The following is a 6,666-nucleotide window of genomic DNA, read 5'->3' on the forward strand; positions in this document are numbered from 1 at the left end:
CTAAATGACATCCTAAATAGTTTACAAAATGTTTTGATTCAATTAAAGTATTTCCAAACCTAACACGAAAATCAGCTTTTTTTTAAATTGCCTCTGGAGGCAAATAAAATGACACCCTTTGTAATACTAAATTGATTTGATCCTCAATGACACCTTTACATTCATGAGATACAAAAATTGCCACATCATCGGCATATAAAAAAAATATCTTCAGAACATCCTACTTTTAAATAATTAATATATATATAAGAAAAAATAAAGGACCTAATATGCTCCCTTGTTTCACTAAGAGGTAATGAGCTAGAAAGTTAACCATTAAAATCCACTCTTTGACTTCTCTTTGCTTTGACATTACAACCTATTGCTTTTAACTATCCCAAATAATTTACCCTTAGCAACCCTTTTTCAAATCATATCCATCAAATACATTAAACAAGTCTCAGTAGAATGTATCTGTCTAAATCCCATTTGTAACTCATAAATATATTATCAGTTATGCAATTCTTATTTCTTATGTTTTGATAAATGTTTGAATTTGACTTATTATTGTCAAATTGGAATCGATGAATGTATTGTTTTACCAGATAAATAAATCGTTCCATTTTAGTTTATTCTGATTTACTCTGAAACTACTGTCTTTTGTAGATTACGTTAAGTCCATGTTTCTGCAAATCTACGACCAGTTAATAGCGGACAAAAGCTCAGTTCTGAGTGGAGCATGGGACACACTGAATGAGTCTTTAGAGATCCGACTAACAAATTGGCATTATTTCAAGTGTAATTAGAATGTACAGGCTCGATATGGAATTTCCATTTAGGACAACATGAAGTTCATCGACCAACCTAAATAGGGTGAAGTCTAAACCTCTGGTTATTGTAATATTTTTCTAGCTAAATGTACATAGGAAGCTATGACATGATTATATATCGCTATTTTTAACTTAGGTAATGTTGGTCTACCTTTGTAAATTTTAGCAGTCATGACCAAACAATGTTACTCTAATTAAGTGTTTACTATCTAAGGGGACAAAACAAAATACTTTTAGATAAAAGAGCAAGCATGAGCAGACATCTAAATAGTATTAGTCAATTTCTTCTATCTAATGACCAAGACTGGCGAGTTAGTGATCATGACATCCGTGAACACGGGCGGCGTGATACTCTCTTAGCGACATAGGAATCCGAATGAATGAGTACAATATAAAATAAAGAGTTAAATACGATGATCAAATGTTAAACCAAATTTAATAATAATAATTATGATTAGAACATTAATATATCCTTGGAAACTTTTATAATTGGAGTCAGATATAATAAACAGGGATCATATAACGAATAATATAGTTATTTAATCGGAACTAAATAACTTGAACTTAATGCGCACAATAAGACAGAAAACGCAAGAGACCTTCAAAGCCCCCCTTACAGTTCCTTTACAATGTTGGGACGAAAAGAGTACAGGACAGTCGTGACCCCTCATCCTCCAAAATGCACTTCTTTTTCTCTTTGTATCTCCTTCTCCCCCTCCCTGCATTTCAGGTCTATCCATCTCTTTGCCTTGAGTGCCCTGAACCCCTGACTTGGTGGCGATGAAGAGCCAAAAAAAAGAAAGATATGAAAAAATAGATATAGGCCTGGAGAAAATGAAAGAGCAAAGAAGAGGGCAGAAGATTGAGGGGAAATATGCTAGCCTCAAAAAATAAAAACACAAACTAAACCAGGGGGCAGAAGAAAAGCAGTTCTCGGAAAACTAATTTAGCGTGACATAGCCTACATAGGTAGCTGACAAAAACAAGACATATGATGTGAGATATTTATTTGCATTGCCTTACTACAGAGTATTGAATATTTTAAAGGGATTATTCACCCAAAAATGAAAATTCTGTCAATTTACTCTTGTTTTAGCATTTGGAGTACTGTATGACTTTCTTCCATGGAACATAAAAGATGTTAGGCAGAACATCACCATTCACTTTCATTGTATGGATAAATTGTGTAATGAAAAAGAATGGTGACTGAGGTGAAAATCCTGCCTAACGTCTCCTTTTGTGGTCCATGGAAAAAAGTAATCCAAGTTTTGAACAGCATGAGTAATGACAGAATTTTCATTTTGGGGTGAACTGTTCCTTTAATATTACTGAGAAATTCCAGATACAGGAGGCTGTGTTTGCAAGACTGTGCCCTTTATGAACCCCCTGTGGCCTCAAACTCCCATAGCCGAAAGCCAATGCTCCTCCCATCCACTCCTCCATTTGTTTAATCAATTTCCATCTCTGTATCATCCCATCTCAATATGACTTTCCCCAGGCTGGGGCTGTGTGGAGGATCGATCACCAAAAGAGTTCAGAGCTGAAATTGAATGATGCTTCCATTCTAAGCACTGAGGATCAATGGACAAATGCAAGGAGGTGCTGGCAAGATTAATTAATAAATGCATTGATTGGGATACGAGGGGGAGCATTAGGAAGACTCCCTTTTTCCATCTATGAGAAGGCAATAATCAAATTCAAAGCTGATGTCTGTCTCAGGGGTGTTATGGGCACAGTTCAATAAGTGCACAGTTCAAAGATCCACCCATTTTGAGGACAGGCATATTATCAAGAGGAAAACAACAAATGAAATAAACATAAAGGCATTCAGGACACATTTTGAAAAAAATTTGCACAGTCAAATGTTTTTACTATTTAATAAATTGTATTTCTAAGTAAATATGGACTAGATCAGGGGTGTCCAAACTTTTTCTATTGGGAATAATAGAATAATAAGGTGCCACATCACTGTAATTGTTACGATGCAGGAGGAGGCAGACAAGGAGTTGGATCCAAATGCAGTGACTTTATTTAACAACGGTGAAAACTAACGGACAAAACACAAACAAAGGAAATACCCGCGATGGGGAAACAAAACGCAAACACGGAAAACATGAAAGGCAGAACCGGCAGGATGAACACGAGGAAGAGCACGAAGACAGGCGTCCACAAACATCAACGATAGACAAGGGAATGGAGAACAAACAGGGTATATATATACACTGGATACAAGATGATGACAAACTACAATCAGGTGAGCACAATGACACATGGCTGGCAGTGATGAGTGCTGGGGATCATGGGAAATGTAGTTTTAACACGAAGACAGTGAAACACGGGGCGGACAACAAGGAAAACGTGACATGGAATATGAACAGAGACGGGAGAAACAGAAAACAAGGGACAGACAACAAGGGATCATAACATTGGCCCCCCTCAAAAGGACCGGATTCCAGATGGTCCTAGAAAAGACCCACAAGAACAACAACAAGAAAAAATGACCAAGGAGTGAGGGGGTAGACCCGGGGGGAAAACAGACAGATGAAGGGGGGCACAAGGGACACAGAGACAGACCAAGGAGATACAAGGGACAATTAGACAGACCAAATTGAGGCAAGACAGGCAATCCAAGGGGGCAACGTGGGGCAGATAGACAGTCCAGGGGGCAACGAGGGGCAGGCAGGAAGTCCAAGGGGGCACAGAGGGCAGGCAGGAGGTCCAGGGGGGCACAGAGGGCAGGCAGGAAGTCCTGAGGGGCACAAAGGGCAAGGACAGGTTCAGGTGGTCTGGGAGCTGGCCACCGGGCAAGGACTGGGTCAGGGGGCCTGGGAAGAGGCCACAGGACTGGGACTGGGTCAGGAGGTCTGGGGGGAGGCCACAGGACGAGAACAGGGTCAGGAGGCCTGGGAGGAGGCCACAGGACTGGGACTGGGTCAGGGGGCCTGGGAAGAGGCCACAGGACTGGGACTGGGTCACGAGGTCTGGGAAGAGGCCAAAGGACAGGGACTGGGTCAAGAGGTCTGGGAAGAGGCCACAGGACGGGAACAGGGTCAGGAGGCCCGGGAGGAGGCCACAGGACAGGGACTGGGTCAGGAGGCCTGGGAGGAGGCCACAGGACAGGGACTAGGTCAGGGGTCCGGGGAGAAGGCCACACTAAGGGGACAGGTTTGGGTGGCCCGGGAGCTGGCCACAAGGCAAAGGCCGGTTCAGGGGACCTGGGAGGTGGCCATCGGTCAGGGACAGGCCCAGGAGGCCTGGGAGGCAGCCTCAGGACAGGGCCAGGTCCCGGAGGCAGAGCTGAGAGGGGCTCTGGAGATGAAGCTGTGGGAGGTTCTGGAGGCCCAGGAGGCAGAGCTGAGGGAGGCTCTGGAGGCTCAGGAGGCGGAGCTGAGGGAGGCTCTGGAGGCTCAGGAGGCGGAGCCGTAGGAGGCTCAGGAGACGGAGCTGAGGAAGGCCCAGGAGACGGAGCCGAGGATGGCTCAGGAGGTGGAGCCGAGGGCAGTGGCACCGCAGGAGGCTCCAGAGGCGAAGCTCTGGGAGGCTCGGGGAGAAGAGCTGTAGGAGGCTCTGGAGGCAGATCCCTAGAAGGCTCTGGAGTCTCTGGGAGCAGAGCCGTAGGAGGCTCGGGAGGCGGAGCCGTAGGAGGCTCGGGAGGCTCTGAGGGCAGAGCCTTCGAAGGCTTGGGTGGCTCGAGAGGCGGAGCTGCAGGAGGCCCGGGAGGTGGAGCCGTAGGAGGCTCGGGAGGCTCTGAGGGCAGAGCCGTCAAAGGCTTGGGTGGCTCGAGAGGCGGAGCCGCAGGAGGCCGGGGAGGCGGAGCCGTAGGAGGCCCGGGAGGCTCCGAGGGCGGAGCCGCCAGAGGTGGCGCCGTAGGAGGCTCTAGAGGTGGAGGCTTGGAAGGCTCTGGAGATGGAGCCGAGGGAGGCTCAGGAGGTGGAGCCGAGGAAGGCTCAGGAGGCGGAGCCGAGGAAGGTGGTGCTGTAGGGGCCTTTAGGGTGGAGCCGCAGGAGGCTCGGGAGGCAGAGCCGTAGGAGGCTCGAGTGACTTGAGGGGTGGAGCCCTGGAAGGCTCAGGAAGCTTGAGGGGCGGAGCCCTAGAAAGTTCTGGAGTCTCTGGGAGCAGAGCCGTAGGAGGCTCTGGAAGCGGAGCCCTGGAAGACTCGAGAGGAGGATCCCTGAGTGGCTCGAGAGGTTCGAGAGGCGGAGCTCTGAAAGGCTCGAGAAACTTGAGAGGCGGGGTCCTGGGAGGCTTGGGAAGCTCGAGAGGCGGAGCCCAGGAAGACTCGAGAGGTTTGAGAGGCGGAGCCCTGGGAGGCTCGAGTGGCGGAGCCCTGGAAGGCTCGAGGGGCTTGAGGGGCGGAGCCCTGGTAGACTCGAGTGACTTGAGGGGCGGAGCCCTGGAAGACTCGAGTGACTTGAGGGGCGGAGCCCTAGAAGACTCGAGAGACTTGAGGTGCGGAGCCCTGGAAGGCTCAAGAGGCTCTGAAGGCGGAGCTCTGGAAAGCTCGGGAGGCGGAGCTCTGGAAAGCTCGGGAGGCGGAGCTCTGGAAATCTCGGGAGGCTCGGAAGGCGGAGCTCTGGAAATCTCGGGAGGCAGAGCTCTGGAAAGCTCGGGAGGTGGAGCTCTGGAAAGCTTGGGAGGCGGAGCTCTGGAAAGCTCGGGAGGCTCGGAAGGCGGAGCTCTGGAAAGCTCGGGAAGTGTTCTTGGACAGTAGAAGCCACAGGCACTGGCTCTGGGACGGTAGAGGCTACAGGTGCTGGCTCTGGGACGGTAGAGGCTACAGGCGCTGGCTCTGGGACGGTAGAGACTACAGGCGCTGGCTCGCTGACCGTGGCAGGCGTGGGCCCTGGCTCGCTGACCGTGGCAGGCGTGGGCCCTGGCTCGCTGACCGTGGCAGGTGTGGGCTCTGGCTCGCTGACCGTGGCAGGCGTGGACCCTGGCTCGCTGACCGTGGCAGGCGTGGGCCCTGGCTCGCTGACCTTGGCAGGCGTGGGCTCTGGTCCATGGAAAAAAGTAATCCAAGTTTTGAACAGCATGAGTAATGACAGAATTTTCATTTTGGGGTGAACTGTTCCTTTCATATTACTGAGAAATTCCAGATACAGGAGGCTGTGTTTGCAAGACTGTGCCCTTTATGAACCCCCTGTGGCCTCAAACTCCCATAGCCGAAAGCCAATGCTCCTCCCATCCACTCCTCCATTTGTTTAATCAATTTCCATCTCTGTATCATCCCATCTCAATATGACTTTCCCCAGGCTGGGGCTGTGTGGAGGATCAATCACCAAAAGAGTTCAGAGCTGAAATTGAATGATGCTTCCATTCTAAGCACTGAGGATCAATGGACAAATGCAAGGAGGTGCTGGCAAGATTAATTAATAAATGCATTGATTGGGATACGAGGGGGAGCATTAGGAAGACTCCCTTTTTCCATCTATGAGAAGGCAATAATCAAATTCAAAGCCGATGTCTGTCTCAGGGGTGTTATGGGCACAGTTCAATAAGTGCACAGTTCAAAGATCCACCCATTTTGAGGACAGGCATATTATCAAGAGGAAAACAACAAATGAAATAAACATAAAGGCATTCAGGACACATTTTGAAAAAAATTTGCACAGTCAAATGTTTTTACTATTTAATAAATTGTATTTCTAAGTAAATATGGACTAGATCAGGGGTGTCCAAACTTTTTCTTTTGGGAGCCAGATGAAGAGAATAATAAGGTGCCACATCACTGTAATTGTTACGATGCAGGAGGAGGCAGACAAGGAGTTGGATCCAAATGCAGTGACTTTATTTAACAACGGTGAAAACTAACGGACAAAACACAAACAAAGGAAATACCCGCGATGGGGAAACAAAA

Source organism: Xyrauchen texanus, chromosome 26 (genome assembly GCF_025860055.1).
Source record: "Xyrauchen texanus isolate HMW12.3.18 chromosome 26, RBS_HiC_50CHRs, whole genome shotgun sequence".
In the NCBI taxonomy this organism is placed as follows: domain Eukaryota; kingdom Metazoa; phylum Chordata; class Actinopteri; order Cypriniformes; family Catostomidae; genus Xyrauchen; species Xyrauchen texanus.